The sequence below is a fragment of the Dipodomys merriami genome, unplaced genomic scaffold, assembly GCF_024711535.1.
Source record: "Dipodomys merriami isolate MVZ:Mamm:240054 unplaced genomic scaffold, mDipMer1.0.p SCAF_22, whole genome shotgun sequence".
Lineage (NCBI taxonomy): Eukaryota > Metazoa > Chordata > Mammalia > Rodentia > Heteromyidae > Dipodomys > Dipodomys merriami.
In genome coordinates this window covers 10,804,524-10,823,993 of record NW_027203604.1, presented here as the reverse complement: position 1 = coordinate 10,823,993, position 19,470 = coordinate 10,804,524, and the positions used below count along the sequence as shown (strand labels likewise).

Sequence of the window (19,470 nt, the reverse complement as noted above, 5' to 3'; positions counted from 1 at the left end):
ATTTTAGATTTTTTTTCTTGTTATGCTGCTATAGCTTATTTCTCAGAACAATGTTAACTAGGAGAAAAGGGGGTGGCAAAAGAAATCTCCTTATCTTGTTCCTGATGACAGTAATTATTCATGTGAGCTATCAGATTTTCACAGATACCATTTATTAGATAGAAAAAGTCCCTTCCTTTGCTTAGTTTGTCAGATAAAGGAACAATCCTACTTATAGTGGGATCTAATACTTCTCTTTCTGACACTTAGCTGGTTAGAAAAATACTCTCCAATATGGGCTGAGTATCATCACTATGATGTAATTTGGGCATCAGTATACCATCCCTCAAGTACACAGATAAAACTGACTAAAACAAATTATAAGCTGCTTATAATGTGAACTTCTTAAAATATTTAAAATATTAAAATTACACAAAGTAGTTTCTCTGGCCAGTATAACATTAAATTAGAAACAAATGATCTATCTAATACTAACATTTTAGAATTAAACTAGAGACTTCTGAGTATCCAAGTGTCAAAAAATAAATCAGAGGGCTAGGAAAGTGACTCTGTGGTATAATGCTTGCCTTGTATGCATGAGGCCCTGAGTTCAATTCCTTACCACCACATAAGCAGAAAAGGCTGGAAGTGGTGCTGTGGCTCAAGTGGTAGAGCACTAGCCTTGAGCTGAAGAGCTGAGGGACAGCACCCACGCCCAGAGTTCAAGCCCCAGGACTGGCAAAAAATAAAATTTTAAATAAATCAGAAGGAATTTTTTAAAAGTTTCAAATTGATTCCTAATAAAAATAGAACATACAGAATGTTTGGGAGTCAGGGATGCACACCTAGCAGGCATTATTTGTACTTTGAAAGACTGAGAGAAAATTAGAGGATAAGAAATGTTTATGACTAAGAGCTCAAGATTTATCTATCTATCTATCTATCTATCTATCTATCTATCTGTCTATCTATCTATGTGCACACACACACACACACACACACACACACACACACACACACACACACACACATACACACAAAGCTAAATCCTTGGGGACAGTTACTAAGATTTGAACTTGGGGCCTCTCTTTTGTTAAGCTGGTGCTCTATTGCTAAGCCACACCTCCAGCTAATTTTGTAACTATTAGTCAAGAAAAAATAGTAACAGAAGATAAATCACAAGTATGAGAAATATAAAACAGTTGTCCCTTCAGATACTGTAGTTATTAATGGAGTAGTAAGCAAATTCGTAGGATAATTTTATGCTAATCACTTTGGCAAGCTTAATGAAGTTGATAAATTCCTTGCAAAGGGCAATTTGCCAAAATTTACACTTGATGAAAAGGAAAATCTGAATAGCCCCGTATTCATTAAAGAACTTAAATTCCTTGTCATGAGCTTTCCCATCAAGGAACCTCCAGGCCCAGATGGTTTCACAAGAATTTCACTGAACACTAAAAGAAGCAATAAAAGCAATGTTACACACACTGTTCCTGGAACAGCAGGGAATATGGCCCACTGTGTTTTATGGGACCAGCTCAACCTCACACCAAAACATTACAGAACATGACCCCACAAAAAGAGTTTTGTAAAACCACTAACAAGTCTCAGGGTGTTCCAACCCCCACTACGTAGAAAAACAAACTCATGAAAGCCAAAGAGGTGCTTTACTAACATCCAACTTAATCAGCTAAATATCACTCCAAGTGTTTTAAGAGCTTGTCATATTTGCTAATACATTTTTTGTTCTGGTCCTGAAGCTTGAGCTAGGGGCCTGGAAGCCACAGTCTCACTCCCAGCTTTTTGTGTGTATGTGCTTAATTGGAGATAAGAGTCTCATGGACTTTCCTTCCCCAGGCTGGCTTTGACTCTTGATCCTCAGATCTCAGCCTACTGAGTAGCCAGGATGATAGATGTGAGCCACTGATGCTCGGCTACGTTACTTTTTTTCTTTTTATAGAAGAAAAGAAACAAATCACAGTGAAGAATTAAAACCCAAATTCTTTCTTGGCAGAAATACAATATAGTAACTAGGACTCAGAAAAACTATTAAGAAAGGATTGATAGAAGAATGATCTAGAAAAATAAAAGGAGAAGAAGGTACCTGTATTCATTTGAAGTGGTGACTTTCATAACTGCACATGGGAATTCCTCAAAGAAAGCTTTGCAGTTTCTATTTTGGCAGATGTTCTCAACATGCTCTCCACCGCACAGCTAAGGGCCCTTCCTTTTCACAGTATCTGAGATACAGCCATGCAATAGTGAAAATGTGGTTTATTTATCGCTAAGAGTCAGTGTGTTGGGCTAGGGGAGAGGGTATAGCTAAATGGGAGAGTGCTCAGGCTTACCACACACAAGACCCAAGTCCCACCAGGAAAAAGAAAAAAAGGAAAGAAGGTAGGGGGGAGGCGTGGGGGCAGGGAGAAATCAGACAACTCCCTGGAGAATAAAGATCTGTTCCAGGAATTGGTCATGGCATTATTACCAGGACTACTCATGATGCTCAAGAACCAGCACGGCCACACAAAGAGCTTCATCAGAAGCCAAGCACTGGTAACTCATGCCTGTAATCCTACCTACTCACAAAGCTGAGATTTGAGGATCACAATTCAAAGCCAGCCTGGACATTAAAGTCCATGAGACTCCAATTAGCCACCAAAAAGCCAGATGTGATGCTATGGAGTGTCAGCCTTGAGCAAAAAAGCTAAGGGAGAACATGAAGCCCTGAGTTCAAGCCCCAGGACTTGTACTAAAAAACAAAAACAAAAATAAAAACCTTTGTTTGAGGTACCATGCCTAGAAGGAAACAGCATCCTTGCTGCCTGTTCTGACAGTCTTTCTGGATGACAGGTTTGACAGCATTGGTGGTTTCTAGAAACAAGAGGAAAATTGTTCCTGGCTGAAATCAGAGCAGGCATAGAGTCTTGTATTCAGGCTGCCAGCCCTTCCCCGTGTGGTCTATGAACTGGACCACCAGCAAAGGGACCATTTCTGTTCCACTACAAGAACACTGAAAGCAATTGAAAGAAACACTTAAAACGGTTACAGCAATTGGATACTCCTGCAACTGATCAGAGCAATGACCACATTTTCCTGATTCATGTTTATTGTATTTTACAAAAGCATTGATCCAAGACAGATTGGGGGAAGAAACTAAAGCAGAATTGATCCTCCTCAGGATTGTTTGTGACATAATGTTCTAGAATATAACTTCGTGGCTTGAGGATGTCAGGCCTAATGGGTGGATGCTTTATTTCATTTGTGTGTGTGTGTGTGTGTGTGTGTGTGTGTGTGTGTGTACGTGCATGTGTGTGTGTGTGTGTGTGTGCACGTGCCTGCGTGCAGGCTCACGCGCGCACACATGTGCATGCATTCTGGGAATTGAACTTGGGTCACATGCTCTCGCTTAGTTTTTTTTTTTTCTTTTTTTTCAAAGCTACATGCTGACCACTTGACCCACACCTCCAATGCTGGCTATTTAGTGGTTATTTGGAGATAAGAATCTCATGGACTTTTCTGCTTAGGCTGGCTTTGAACTGTGATCCTCAGATCTCAGCCTCCTGAGTAGCCCAGCTATTTTTCTACTTTTTGAGATTCAAACTCCTAGTTACAAATAATCTTCCTGCCTTTGCCACCCAAACAGCTGGGATTACAGGAGTCCAACAAGATACCCAGCTTGGTAATAGTAATTGATAATATACCACAGCATCAAATTTCACAGCTGAAATAAAAATGGATTTTTTAACATTGCCAACGTCTTCCTTTTGCACATTTTATTCAGATCCTTTCATTCATTGTATCTTCTGGGCAGGAAAAGAAAAAAAAAAGGTTATTTGGTCTGTTCACTAGGGCTTTACCCTGTCACAGGACCACAGTTAAGATATTGGTGGACGCTGGACTGGGAAGGTGGCTCAGTGGTAGAGTGCTTGCCTTGCATGCATGAGGCCCTGGGTTCCATTCCTCAGCACCACATAAGCAGAAAAAGCCAGAAGTGGCCCTATGGCTCAAGTAAGTGGTAGAGCGCTAGCCTTGAGCTGAAGAGCTGAGGGACAGCGCCCAGGCCCAGAGTTTAGGCCCCATGACTGGATCCCCACAAAAAAAAAGATATTGGTGGACGTATGAAAAGGAGCAGCATCCCTCCACAGATAACGTGCACCCACATAGGGTGGATGTGATTTTTCAACTGAGCACTAATCTGTGTGCGATCAACAGCCAGCTGCTGCCCATGCTGCTCTGCTCTGAGCAAAGGGCAAAGGGCACAAGGCACAGGGCTTCATCTCCACTCAGATCTTACAAGAGTGTCTGAAATGTCTTTGTTTTTTTCTGAGTCAGCTCCAAGCTCCACTTCCATGTGGTTACTTGCCGCTGCGAACTGGAAGTGACATGTTCTTTGTCTTTTGCAATCAGTACCCTGAGCTGCTGGCAGCCTTCCTGCCCCGGGCTCATGTGTGTATTGGTACTGGGTTCATTTTATTTGTAATGTCCTAGAAGGTTTGATTTTAGCGTTAGTAGACTACAACCTGCTTTCATTACCCGGAAACCTGCCATCCCATGACCCTCACCCCAGCAAGAGCAATCCAACCCCAGCCATCTTCACTGTCATATAGGATTTGTGGCCAGCCAAGCCTGGCTCTGGGGGTGTGTTTGCTAGGAAATGAGCATGTGTTACCTCTGTGGCTTGGTAAAGGAAATATTCTGAGTTGGGTGGATTTGGAAAAGGTCATGAGAGGGTCCTGTTGAGAAGAAAGGGTGTGGTGAGGTCCTGGTGGTCCTCAGAGTAGCCACACACCAGGGCTGGTGGTCCTCAGAGTAGCCACACACCAGGGCAGGTTGCTCAACAACAGACAGAGGTACAGTCAGCCACTGAGATCCAGCCAGAAGGTTCCAGACACCACACAAACCAATCTCTGCTGCATGGCCCTGACTTCGGTGCCTCTCTACCACCCGCTTTGGACTACTCAATTGCAAGGTAAGGAGGCTGTCCAGAGTGTGAAGTAGGTACCTATGTGACAGGACCCAACTGGACCTGGACATAGAAGCACCTGCCACAGCTCTCTGGCATGTTCAGGCCCATCATGGGGTATCTGTCTACAGGGGATCTCACTGCTGCAAAAGAGGACATCAGCCTTGTGACAGAAGAACAGTTCTGGGATCAGCAAAGGCTTACTGTTGTCTGAGAGCAATGTAAGGCTCTGCCAGAGCTGCCTTAAAATCAACATTCCTTGTAGAAACCACATTTGTTAAGAGAGCATGAGCATAAGTCACCAAGTAGAGAATGAGGAGCTTCTAGGTGCCATGTGCACACTGTCCCATGCCTTCTCCTCAATGAAGAGAGGCCTTCTCTGCAACCCACAATGCCTTTTGGCCACCCTGTGGTGGTGCCGGCTGTGAGAAGAACCGTTGAGGCCCCAGAGCAGCAGTTAGCCAAGGCAAAGGGGTGACGGCTCAGATGGGGGCCCCAAGGGATGAGGGGATGACTAGGAAACAAGGAGAAAACAAGAAGGAAGTCTGACCAGGTGCCAGTGGCTCACACTTGTAATCCTAGCTACTCAAGAGGCTGAAGCCTGAGGACCACTGTTTGAAGCCAACCCAGGCAGATAAATGCCAGAGATTCTTATCCTCAACTAACCAGAAAAAAAGGCTGAAGTGAAGCTGTGGCTCAAGTGGTATAGCACCAATGTTGAGCGAAAATGCTAAAGGACAGCAATGAGGCCCTGAGTTCAAACCACCCCCATGGAGCACAAAGAGGAGGAGGGCCAAAGTCTCAAGAAAGAACCAGCTGGGCCATACCTTGACACTAGCCTAGTCTAATGGATTGTTTTACTTCTAGAATTCAAAGAGAAAGAGAATGAATCTACCTTCTATAATTACTTAACAATGTTATTACTGTTCAATTGACACACAAATAACTGCATATATTTATGGAATACAATGTGATCACTCCACATAGGTACACATCCATGTATACATGTGTGTATCGGTCAAACTAGGGTAATAAATATTTTCATCCCCTCAAACATGAATCATGTTAGGACTGGAAAGGTGTGCTCCAGTGGTAGAGTGTTCTTAGCAAGCTCAAGGCTCTGGCTTCACACACACATTTCTAGATGTTGAGACTTCAGCATTTCATTATACTGTGTTGCATATGCCTCTCCATGTATGTTCAGTGGGTGAAAATGGACAGATGGAGCCCCATCAAACCAAGAAGCTTCTGTCCAGCAAAGGAAACAATCCACAGATTGGAGGACAAGCTGCAGAGCTGAAGGAAACATGTGCTATGTATTCACCTGACCGGGGATTCACCTCCAGAATCCATAGCAGCTCAGGATGTGGTGGATTTGTGCCACTTCGCACAGTATCCACGAGATATTCACCATCCTGGGGAAGAAGGATCCTGAGTCTCTTGTGAGGATTCTTTGCCCCATGCTGGACATCTGTCTGAAGCCCTGATTGGATAGCTAGGCCTGGGTCCAGGATGGTGTTTTTCTCCTGAACAGGGGCGGTGGCCCCACCCCCACAGGCCTGTGTATAAGCAGAGCGCTGTGGACACCTATGACTTGTCCCCATTCTCAGTGGAACACCCTCAGGACATGTTATCCCCTCTCAGACATGTTGTCCAGTCAGAGCTACCATATGCCAACACAATACATCACATAGGTGATGGCCTAGGCTGAGTCCTGAGTACTCACTGGCTCAAAGATAGCTGCCACCTGCCTTGAATGGCAGCTTGGCTTGGAGGGAAAAGTTTCAACCCAGAATGAGGCACCAAAGTCAACTTTCTCTAGTCAACTTCACATAGGAACTGGCAAACAAAAGCCAGCCTTTCACCAGCTTGTATGGGAGAGACTACAATTCTGGTTCTGGAGCAGCTTAGAGCTGATTGGAGGAGATCCGGAGCACAGCTGGCAACTTTGCCTGAACTCAAAGAAGCTGGACTGGGGACATTGGCCCAGAGTGGGTGCGTACAGTGTCACAATGTAAAGGGAGCCTGGTTGATTCTTCAGTGCTGCTCTTAGAGGAAGCTGGCAGGTGGATGTGGGCTTGAGTTTTTCCCAAGATCCCTGTCTGCTTATTCATTAGGTTGGTATGTCATTTCCTACCTATAGCATGAGTGCCTTGGGAGCATCAGAAATGGAAACCTTGACCTTGGTCTCATCTGCCCATCAAACCTATGTGATCTCCACACAGCCTTAGGTGAGGACCTGAGGAAGCTGGGGTAAACTCTTTTGGAACAAATGACTTCATGCACTTCAAAAATATTATACATTGGTCAGGCACTGATGGCTCACACCTTTAATCCTAGCTACTCAGGAGGCTTAGATCTGAGGATCTCAGTTCAAAGCCAGCCTGAGAGACAAATCCAAAAGACTCTTCCTTCTTTCCTTTTCTTTCTTTCTTTCTTTTCTTTTTTTGAGACTCTTATTTCTAACTAACCAGCCAAAAGCTGGAGGTAGAGGTGTGGTCCAAATGTTAGGGAACCAGCTTTGAGCAAAACAAAACAAAAAATGAGATTATATGGTCCTAAGTTTAAGCCCCCGTAAGGGCACATAAACCAAACAATAAAATTTTTAAAATCTATCAAGGGCTGGGAAGGTGGCTCAGTGGTAGAGCGCTTGCCTTGCATGCATGAGGTCCTGGGTTCGATTCCTCAGCATCGCATAAGCAAAAAGAAAAAAGCCAGAAGTGGTGCTGTGGCTCAAGTGGTAGAGCGCTAGCCTTGAGCTGAAGAGCTGAGGGACAGCACCCAGGCCCAGAGTTCAGACCCCATGACCGGACCCCCCCCCAAAAAAAATCAAACTATCTATCTATCTATCTATCTATCTATCTATCTATCTATCTATCTATCTATCTATCTAATTTGAAGAGCTGAAGGTTCGGGTCAATGGTTTAGTTATTTATTTCCCATTCTTGAGGCCCTGGAATTTACCCAGTACTGCCAATAAAAAAAAAAAAAAGATTTTTAAAGGAAAAATATTAGGGTCCCAAGTTTAGAATTATTTACCTAAGTGTGCTAATTTGATTAACTAATTCATGCATTTCAGTGTATTGCGATTGTCTATACTCAGTTTGGGCTTGAACAAAAGGAATTCAGGTATAAAACAAACTATAAAAGCCAACAAATATACTGACAGTTCACAGTGGCATTGCATAAGATCGGTTAGAAGGTGTTACATAAATAGTGATTAGGCAAAAGCAGATTAAAACAAAAGAGCATTTCTCAATGATTGGGTGGGTGGACTTCAGTGTCTGCCTGCACTCCTGGCCAGGATTCTGATATTGCCTCTCAGCAATAGTCTAGTTGTCATGAATTCTGAAGAACAAATTGACAGTGTCCAAGACATTGAAAACTGTGCATCCCCAACACAGCCCCCATCATAGCCACAAGTATGTGAAACTGAAACTTGGAAACAGTAGGATTGGCCATCAAGGTAGAAAGGGTTAGTGTCATGGCAGGCCAGGTATAACCAGGAAAATGTTCCTTACATGCTGTGATATCATAAGAAGCAAGCTCTAGACCTCTGTGCAGAGTAGACATTCCTGTTTTAAGGCGAAAGTACATGAGAAAGTAAGGAGAAAGTTCACATTTGTTATTTGTGTGTGTGTGTGTGTGTGTGTGTGTGTATGTGTGTGTGTGTGTGTGTGTGTGTGTGTGTGTGTGTGTGTGTGTGGTATGTATATGCACATGTGCCAGTACTGGGACTTGAACTGAGGACCTCACGCTCTTGATCTGCCTGGCACTTGAGCCATACTTCTACTTCCAGTCTTTTGTTGGTTAATTGGCAATAAAATCTCTGATTTGTCTACCCCCATTGGCTTTGAACCAAGGTCATCTTATCTCTGCCTCCTGATTAGCTAGGATTATAGGCATGATTCAGAGATCCCAACTTCACATATGTTCTTCTGAGCACAGGAAGAAATCAAGAGTAGGCACAGTAGTGAAGATAAATAGAAGTACCAATATCTACCAGTGAACAGTACCAAGCAGTTTATGTATATGAATATATTTAACCTTTACAACCATCTATTTGGCTGCCATGATCAAAGTACAACAGGCCAACCAGACGTTGTAATGTACTCTTGTAATCCCAGCACTCAGGAGACTAAGGCAAGAAGATTATGTTTGAGGACAGTGTGGGGCTACATTCTGAGACAGTGAGACTCTATCTCAAAAATTGAAAAAGGTGGTGAAACACACTGTGCAATAGTTATAACGAAGAGAATCTAGACATTTTTTCTTTTTTCTTTGTATTTCTTTGTGTGTGTGTGTGTGTGTGTGTGTGTGTGTGTGTGTGTGTGTGTGTGTGTGTGTGTGTTGGGAGTGGGGGAGTGGGAATGGAGAAGGGGAAGTCCTAGGGCTTGAATTCAGGGCCTGGGTGCTGTCTGAACTTTTGTGCTCTACTACTTGAGCCACAGCTCTACTTCTGGCTTTTTTAGTAGTTTACTGGAGATAAGAGTCACATGAACTTCCTGCCTGGGCTGGCTTTGAATCACAATCCCCAGATCTCAGCCTTCTAAGTAGCTAGGCTTGCAGGCATGAGCCACCAAAGCCCAGCTTACTGTTGTTTATTAAGTTGTTTTTTTTTTTTTTTTTTTTATCATGAAGATCCCTAATCTAAAAATCAAAGGAAGCTGCCTGTTTTCCTTTAGTGTGAGCTCTGTAAGATTTCTCCTCCTTGATGAGATTACGTAAGTGGACTGATAGACAGGGCCCCCCTGTACAGCCCCAGGTGATGCAACCCATCCTCTCTCAGGAGACTCGGCTCACCAGAGATCTGATGAAATCCTGGGAGCACAGAACTGTCCAACGTCCAGGCCGCTTGAAAAAATAAAAGGGATACACCCAGCCCACACCTTAGTGTAACAACCTATAATTAATTAGAGGAAAGAAAGAAAGATCTGTCTGCTTTCAGGATTTCAATTTTCCACCCTGGGAAATGAAGCTCTAAGAATTCCATTCAGCTTCACGCCCCCACGCGCTCCCATCTCTTGGCTTTTGGATTTCTATTTTCACTTCTGCTACGCAACCGAGAAGGCAAATATATCCCGCATAATTTCTACACTATGTCAGAGCCCTGTTATGGATCTAAGTATTTGAAAGACTTCAATTCCAGCATGAACAGGGCAGAGACAGTTGCATTGGCTGCCTCTTCCTGAGTCAGCCAAGAGAGTTGACCTAGACCAGAGAAATATCCAGTTTGGCTTTTCACTTCAAAGCGTATGTTTATTTATTAAAGAGGTGTAAATTCTTGTCTCAGATGCTAAATAAACATGATCTCCTTCATTTTTTTTAATCTTTTTTTTTTTTTTGGTACTGGTACTGTGGCTTGAATTGAGGGCCTAACTCTCTCACTTGGCTTTTGGCTCAAGGCTGGTGCTCTACCACTTGAGCCACACCTCCACTTCTGGCTTTTCCCTGGTTCATTGGAGATAAGAGTCTCAAGGACTTTTCTATATGTGCTGGCTTCAAACCTTGATCCTTAGATCTCAGCTTCTTGAGTAGCTAGGATTACAGGCATGAGCCACTAGCACCTGACTTGTGTTTTTAATTGTTTTGAGGCAGGGTCTTTCTATTCCTCTCAGGCTGGTGGTCTTCATCTCCCAAACCCACGAGATCCTTGTGTTGCTGTCCCCTGAGGCATGGGGGATGGGGGAGGGGTAGCAAAATGACCACCCCAGCCCCTGTACCTGGTTTTCTTTTGTTGGTGGAAAAGGTAGGGCTCTCAAGCCTCAGATCTGTATAGCTTTGCACCCTAGAACCCAGGGCCTTGCTTATTTGACTGAAATCCATCCAAACTTTCATTCATAAAACCAGTGGCTCTTACCATTTTATGGTCTTACCTGACCATGATAGGAACTTAGGGAGTTTAAAAAGGACCCTTGATGGGGAGGCGTTTGGTGGGGGACCTGCAGTCTCATGAACCATGAGTCATGACTCAAACCTTTCCTGACAAGCAGCTCCTAAGCATACCTCTTGTCCCTCAGATGCCATCCTCTGACCCCTGGGTCCCTCCTGGCCCACCTTCCATTCAGCCTTGAGGAGATTCATAACTTCCAGAGAGACACTGGCTCAGGGAAGTGGCACTGGGGATATTCTTACCAGTTTGTGATGTCACGGGCTGCTATCATTTCTTTATTCAAGAAATGCATATTGCACTGGGTACCAGTGGGCTCATGCCTATAACCCTAGCTACTCAGGAGGCTGAAATCTGAGGATCACAATTTGTAGCCAGCCTGGGCAGGAAAGTCTGTGAGACTCTTATCTCTAATTAACTAGTCAAAAAGTGAAAAGTGGAGGTGTGGCTCAAGTGATAGAGTGCCAGCCTTAAGCAAAGAAGCCAAGGGAGAACGTGAGGCCTTAACTTCAAGCACCAGAACCAGTACAAAAGTTACCTAATATAGACTGGTATGTGTGCATGGAGGATCTAGACAATCATGTCCAACTGAACTGCTTGTTTCAGTAATACTTTGCTCTTTCCTTATATATGTTTTTGGAATGCATGTGTTACATAAAGGTTATTTTTTTATCTGAAAAAATAAATAAATAAAAGTAGTGAATATGGTGTCCCAGGGAAATCTCAGGGGAGAAGGGAGAGGGAATATCAAATTGTAAGACAGAAAATACAGATAAAACATTCTGAGAAGAAAGGGTGGGGCTCGGGGCAGGGAAGACTTAGGGTAGGGAAGTTCCTGTCCCCTTCCTTAAGGAGTGAGGAAATCAAGCTGTCCCAAACATAGAATACCCGGGATGTTATCTGTGGTTCACCAGTTCAGTCAAACCCTATACCACTTGGGGGCCATTGTACTGTGTGCAATACAGATAGGTTCAGGATCTGCCTGCCTCAGATAGGAAGATGGATGGAGCCAGGGCTGAGCTGTACATCCTGGGGCCAGGGCTATGTAAGGCAGGTTGGTAAGTCCATACAGAGTGACCAGAGCAGAAGGATGGGGGTGGAGGGAACTTAGATCTTAAACCATTTTAAAGGTTTGCAGAGCTTTGGGCCAGGATCTTGCCTCCTTCTGGTGGGGGCTAGTCCCATTTCCCACTCCCTATATGGTCCTTCCTTGATCTTGGCCAGGACACCATGTGGAGCTCTGTGAGGTAAGGTCCCTGCTCTTGTGGACAGGATGGACACATGATGAATGCAATGTGTTAACCAAAGACTAAAGGTGCCACATAAGTTATTTACTAAGCTTCAGGCATGCACTTTGCATCATAGCCTGTACACATCCTGTCTTATCATTTTGTGCAGCTATGTCTTCTCCCCTTTGAATGTGGTGGACATGAATTTCTGGGCATCCAAGTTCAGGCCTTCTGTGCACAACCAGGCCTTGTGGAGGAAGAAGGCCCTGGAGGATTAGAAGTTGCCTTAGACATTCTCACCGAGGACATCCGTGGCTGAATGGACCATCTAGCAAGTCTAGCTGATACCACCTTGCTGAGCCCAGTCCAAATTCTGACCAACAAGACAGTATGGAAGTAAACACTGTGTGACTTGTATCATGGATTAGGAGTTGTTTGTCACTCAGCAACAACTGTCTCTGCCTCCAGGGTCTCTGATGGCTCAGGCCCAGACCCTGTAAACAAGCATGCGCTTCCCTCAAGGAACCTGTAAAGTTTTCACAACCTGAAGGTGATAATGCTGTCATACACATGTATCAGTTTGTTTTCATTGCTATACCAAAGTACCTGAGGCTAGGTGATTTAATAAAAAGAGGCTGTTGAGCTCACAGGTCCCAGGGAGGAGCTGTTTATGTAGCTCTCAAGAGAACAAATTCAGGATCTTCTTCAGTCCTTTTGATGCTGATGATCCCTCACATTAGGCCCTACCTCTTAAAGGCCTACCTACCTCTTGTCATTAGCATGCTGGAGACCAGTCTTCCAGCACATGAGCCCTATGCAGGGGGCACTCAAGCTAGACCTACAGTACAGCAATGGATAGCTTTTTATCTCCATGCTTATTTCTTGAGAATTGCCCTCCTGAGGCCGACAGTAGTCCTTGGACTCAGTAAACTGGGATGTGCAGCTCTCTAGACTACAGGAAGCAGCCTCCAGCAAGCAAGTCAGCCTTGCCAGAACCAAGACTACTTTTTCATGTGTGCCACTACTGGGCTTAAACTCAGGGCCTGAGTAGCCACCTAAGTCTTTACCTCAAGACTAGCTCTCTACCACTTGAGCCATACTTCTACTTCTAGCTTTTTGGTGGTTAATTCAAGATAAAAGAATCTCATAGGTCTTTCCTGCCAGATCTGTCTTTGAGCCATGATCCTCATATCTCAGCCTCTTGAGTAGCTAGGATTACAGGTCTGAGCCATCAGCACCTGGCAAGACTAATGATTTTCAGTTTAAAGATATTTGAAGCACCATAGGCCTATTCCATTGCATTTTCAAAGTATTTCATCCTTTGTTCTCTCTGATCGCTTTTCCTCTAAACATGCAATAAAAGAACTGTTCACATTGTCTGAAGTGTTGTAGGTAGTCTACATAGGAGGTGTGAAGGGTAATATTGTGCTGTGGTCACTCCAGTCAACAACAGGTGCTAAGCCTGCTCCCCTGGAGCCCCACCCAGCTGGCTGAGGTCATTTCTCAACCCACCATGTCCACTCTCTCCAGGCTTCATCTCTCTAGCAATGAAGATGCTCAGGTCAGGCACTGGTGACTCCTAGCAACTCAGTAGGCTGAGATCTGAGGATCACAGCTTAATGCCAGCCCAAGCAGGAAAGTCTGTGTGACTCCTATCCAATTAACCACCCAAAAGCTGGCAGTTGAGCTGTAGCTCAAGTGGTAGAGAGCCAGCCTTGGACAAAAGAAGCTAAGGGAAAGCACCCAGACCCTGAGTTCAAGCCCCAAGACACACACACACACACACACACACACACACACACACACACACACACACACATCTGCACCCGCAAGTGCTCTAGCCATATCTTAGCTTCTAGATGGCCAAGACCCCAGGGTCTGTGCTAGGCAAGGCTGCAGAGCCAGATCCTTCATCAGAGCCAAGCCACGAAGCAGCTTCCTGGCTGAGCTCTGTCCTGATCCAGAGCTAACCCTGCTCTCCCAAAGAGACAAAGCATTGCTCCCTGGCATTAAGCAGGGACCGCTTTCTTCAATTTGAGTCTCTTAGAAAAACAGATGGTAATTTGTTGACACTTGAAGATGTAAGGAGACTCAATTACAGCCCCACTGAAAAAGCTCTCTCTAAAATAGGAAAGTATACAGACTCCTCAACGTGTGGAAATTGCTGACAGCTTTGCTTTCAACCCAGCAGGAGTAAAAAAGAAGCTGACAACTTATTTTTGCAGGTTATGCTCATTCAAGTCTATTTTTAGCTCTTTTTCCTAAGTCAGGGGACCAGAATAGCATTGGGTTTGAATATCACCTTCTGTTCAAAGCACAGGGCTGTGGCTCACAGGGTTGGGCTGACATACCTGGAAACAACTGTAGCATTTTTGTGTCCCTAGAAATGATTTTTAGGGAGGCACTAAAAATAATCACAGTAATTTCATTTCGTTTTGTTTTATTATTTTATTTTGTGCCAGTATTGGAGCTTGAACTCAAGACTCTCTTAGCTCAAGGCTGGTGCTCTACCACTCAAGCCACATCTCTACTTCTGTTTAGTTGTTGGTGGTTAATTAGAGATGAAAATCTCATAGATTTTTCTGGCAGGCTGGTTTGGAACTACAGTCCTCAGATCTCAACATTCTGAGTAGCTAGAATTACAAATGTGAGCCGCCAGTGCCCAGCATGTCATCAGGATCTTTAAATGCCCATTAAACAACTATTAATATATGTTATTTATAAACTAAGAGCCACAGGCCAAAAAAAAATTTTTTTAAAGCCCCAGTCTTTTAAAAAAGCAACTCAAATAATCCCTTGTTTTTAAATACATTTCTTGCTTATTTGTATTTTTTAAAGGCCTAATCAACCTTATCTGGGTTGTTCAGATAAAAATTAACCTATGGAAAAGAAAACCTACTCAGAAAGCTATAAAAAGGCCCTTGTCCTCAGTGTTTTCCGGTGGTGGACAGCGGCCCCTCCCTCCCTCTTGTGCCTCTGTGGGTGACTCATGCTTTTCGATGGAAATGCGCCTGTGCCTGAGCTACAGCCAGAGGATGGAAACCTGACCTGAGTACCCCGCTGACATTAACAAGTAGGTTGCAGTCCCAAGGGTTGGGGAGGGTAGTAGGGAGGGGCTCCACTTGGGCTGGCTGGGCTGGGGTGGGGGCTGGAGGTCCCAGTGGCCAGCAGGCCTGACCTGCCTGGCCTGCAACTCCAGGCTATATTTAGCTGCCCCTTAACTTAGTTCTCTCCACCCTCTTGAATAACCCAGATCTTAAATGCCATTTTTTTTTCACCTTACAGGTCAAAAGGAATTCTGCACAGAAGATTATAGATTAAATTGCTCGAGACAGGTATTTAAGGTTTTACAACCCAGATAATAAACCTATCCTAGTGAACAGCTCCTTCTCCTACAAAGGCCTGGCAAGGGTTTCTGGAGGAACCCTCAGCCACCATGCTTTGGTCCTGGCTGCTTGTCAGCACAAGCCCTGAATGCCAGGAGTCCTGGGACCTCTCAGAGCAGGCGCTTAAATCCAGCTTCTAGCTGTCACTAACTCTGACCTCTGTGATTACAAAAGGGAACACATACACAACACACACACACACACACACACACACACACACACACACACACACACACACACACACACAGGCGCGTGCGTGCAACAGGAGTCCCTCTTGGGGAGATTAGCACCAGAAACAATCCTGAAATTTGGACCCAGGGTTTGGAACCCAGAGGGTTCATGGGAAGCACAGTAGGTGACTTCAGTTCTGCACGTCCCTTCCAGGAAGCAACTCTGCACCGACCTTTCAGAGCTGCCTACACGTGGGCAGCAACAATGGCCACTGAGTGAGCACCTGCTGCGCCTCCCCCCACCTCCACCTTCCACCCCCACCTGCTCCGAAACTGCGATCAGCTTCCGTGAGGGAGGCTGAGGAATACGCATAGAATTTTCCTAGTATGCACCAGGCTCTGGTTCCAGCCCCAACGTGAGAGACAAACAGGGAGGTAGACAGGGATGGAGGGAGGGAGAGAGGGAAGGAAATAGAGAGGGAAAGAGGGAGGGAGAAAGAGAGAATAAAACGTTGGCTAAGAATGGTGCCAGCCTGTGAGAAAGCAGTCAGTGATGAGACTGAGCCCTCCCCTGAGCAAAGCTCTCTCTAGGAGGCAGAAAGAAAGCCCCAGCAATCCATGTCTGGGTGCCACTTCTCCAGCCACAATCCTTCCTAAGGACCCCCAAACAGAACCATCAGGCACCAATATGAAAACCCAGGTTATTATAATGTCTGTTGTTAGAAGAAAAGACTTGGATGCCAGGGCTTTGGAAAGGGAAGGAGGCTTAAGTTCCTGTTCCTCTTTTTTTTTTTTTTATTTCCAACATTATTTTTTTTCCCACAAAAACCTGTGGCAGCATTGCTGGGTGAGTCATCTTACACAGCTTCAGTGTTGTCTATTAATTGTTCAAGAGAAAGAAAAACCACGTGTCCTCTTCTTCGGAAGTTTTATTTAGCAAACAGGCAGAGTTCTCTAATGTGGTTTGATCATTTTGCAGTACAAACTCCCAGAACAGCTCCTGAGCATTAAAAACTAGAGCTCCTTTTCTTTTCTTTTCTTTAAATTTTATGGGTGAATATGAGAATGTTTTGAGGAGTCCAATGTGAGAATAATTGGACACTGATTATCCTTTGAAAAAAAATGCATAAGATGATGAATAACCAACCCAACTTAAATGATGACATGAGGAAAATCCAAACTTCACTAAAGTCATCATCTCTATGGCCTTGGGAAATAGTGATGTATCTGACAGTGATACAGAACTTTCTGCTGTTGCTCATGGCAAGCAGAGCCCACACAGCCTTTCTGGCTCCATGGTAGACAGAGACTGCTAGGGTTGTAGCACACCTATTCACACCTGTTCAGTGGTGTTGTTCAGCAGCAGATAACACCTGCCAGTGTTGCAGCTCTACTGCCAGTATTGCTGTGGTCTCCTTGGGTTCATGTCTTAGGAGGTCTGACAATGAAGTCTGGGATGATAGAGGATAAGCATGAAGAATTTGACTCAGAAGCAAAAGTATCTAGCTTGAAGTTCACGGTGTCAGTCTTCCATCTTCTTTTTTTCAAGTATCTCTCAGTGTCTCTCCGTGTCTCCATCTCCATTGCTCTGTCAGTGGCTTTGAGTCATTTCAATAGAGGGAAGTTTAACTGCTTTGTTAGTTGCCTTTTAGTTCCAAATTATGAGTCTGTTCCTTTTCATATTTATTAAAAAATAATATAACCTATCTGTCTCCTCACCTATCTCTTCTGTTACATTCCCTTCTACTGGAATTTGATCCATTTTAGTCTTAAAATGGCTACAGAAGGAGAAGAAAGACCTCCTGCGTGTCTCCTAGTGACTAGGAGAGGGGTCAGTTGCAGTATTCTTTTCCTGTAGCTGAGCTGCCTCAGACTCAGACATCCATTGTCAACTTTCCCTAACCATCAGCTGAGTGACCTTAGTCATCTCCATCTTAGGGTTCTTGCTGATGATTTTCCCCTACAGGAAGAGTGGAGAGAATTCTTGGCTGAGGTCTTTATCAACACGATATGTACTACAATATTTCTGTTTAGGCAAGTTTTAGACATAAAGAAGACATCATGGCTGTGATCAGAATCTGTAAGGCCTTATTTGGCTTTCCAGAGTAGGAAGTATCTGTTTCTCATAATTAACAGCATCAGATCAAGACTAGGTGGAGTAAATGGCCTTCTGCCTCTCAGCAGTTATACTTTGGAACTGGTTTGCTCTCCTCTCCTCTCCCATAACCTTTTCTCCCCTCTTCTCCCCTCCCCTCTTCTTTCTTCTCTTGTCCTCCCCTTTCTGCTCTTCTTTGTTCTCCTTTTCCCCCTCCTTAGTCCCCTCCCCTGTCTTCTGCTTCTTCTCCTTTCTTCTCTTCCTCTTCTCTTTTTCTTGTCTCTCTACCTCTTTCTCTGTCTCTCTCTTTTTCTCTCTTGATTTTCATCTGTCAGAGAGTAGTGGGAAGGAAAGGGCTTGGGAGACCATGAAGGGGCTGCTCCTCCCTAGCCACCAAGACCAGACTCTAGACTTAGAAGAGGCAGAGAGCTTGTCTATTCTCAAGAAAGGTGTCAGCCATGATGATCAGCGTCTGGGAAAGTGCCCACATGTGTCAGAATTCTCCTAGGAGTGAGGAACAGACTGGGTTTTTTTAATTGGGGAAACAGCCATGGTCCAGCCAGCATCATGGGGCATCTGGATCTGTGATCTCAGATACCCCAGGTCTCACCTTATGCCACATGGTTTCCATTTAGCTCCCAGCCTTCCCATTCCAGAATAAGGTGCACCCTCCTCCCTGGAGGTACCTGGGCTGCAATCGGGTACTGTCTTGGGCAGCCCTATTAAGACTCAGAGACTACAGTCATGAGGACAAAGCAAGAGCTGCTCCCATATTTCGTTTTTAATTCCTACAGCTGACCATGGTGAATGCGGTAGAGCTGGTCCAGGTTCCTATATTTGTAAGTGGTAAGTGTCATGCTTTCATCGTATGTCCAGATCTCTCAGAGTAGTTCAGGGTTCCCAGAATAAAAACACTCAACATTACCTGTTACTACCCCTGTTGCTTCTGAAAGAAGAAAAAAAAAAAGGACCCAGGGCCACTGGACACCATGTAGCCTAGCCTGAAACAGGATGCAAAAGAGACATTGTTTCAGAACATCTGGCCTCCTTAGTCTTTTCTAGTTTCAATAACCTTCCTGTGACCCTGGAGAGATGGTTTGCAAAGGGACTTGATTAGGAATTAACAGCCAATCAGAATGTTGTGGGACCTGACCAATAAAGAGTTACCTTCTGAGCTGGGTGCCCCAATGGCTTACACCTATAATCCTAGCTACTCAGGAGGCTGAGATCTGAGGATCACGGTTCAAAGCCAGCCCAGGCAGGAAAGTCTGTGAGACTTTTATCTACAATAAACCACCAGAAAACTGGAAGTGGTCCTGTGGTTCAAGTGGTAGAGGGCTCGCCTTGAGCTGAAGAGCTGAGGGACAGCACCCAAGCCCAGAGTTCAAGCTGCATGACTGACAAAAAAAAAGAGTTACCTTCCAAAATACTTAATTATAATAAGCGCAGCCAATCAGAAGAACATAGCACAGAGTATAAAATCCCCTAGAGCTAAGTGGGATTAGCTATCCAAAACTGCCCTCTCCTTTGAAATGATAATAACTTGGCAACTCTATAAATGGGTAGAGACAGCAAGGCGAGAGGTTTACCTGAGGATAGGAAGCTTTAAAGCTTGCTAACTGTCCCCATGTTTTGTTAAGGCTCAGATACAACTTCGTAATTTAGACTACTAAGTGACACCTATCTTGCGTATCCAGAACCATTGTCTAAGGTTTGGGGGCTGCTAGATGACTGTGTGTATTCCCCTAGCCCAGAAAG

General features: G+C 44.5%; 2 long non-coding RNA genes across 2 annotated transcripts in view; one reads left to right on the top strand and one right to left on the bottom strand.

The window, feature by feature from the left end:
• LOC138834579 (uncharacterized) overlaps positions 1–19,470 on the bottom strand; it is a 65,269-nt gene that overhangs the window by 33,616 nt on the left and 12,183 nt on the right. The window lies entirely within an intron of this gene.
• LOC138834581 (uncharacterized) lies at positions 15,089–18,541 on the top strand. The gene is made up of 3 exons (XR_011374208.1): positions 15,089–15,134; positions 15,347–15,396; positions 18,507–18,541. It is a non-coding gene; the product is annotated as an uncharacterized lncRNA (long non-coding RNA).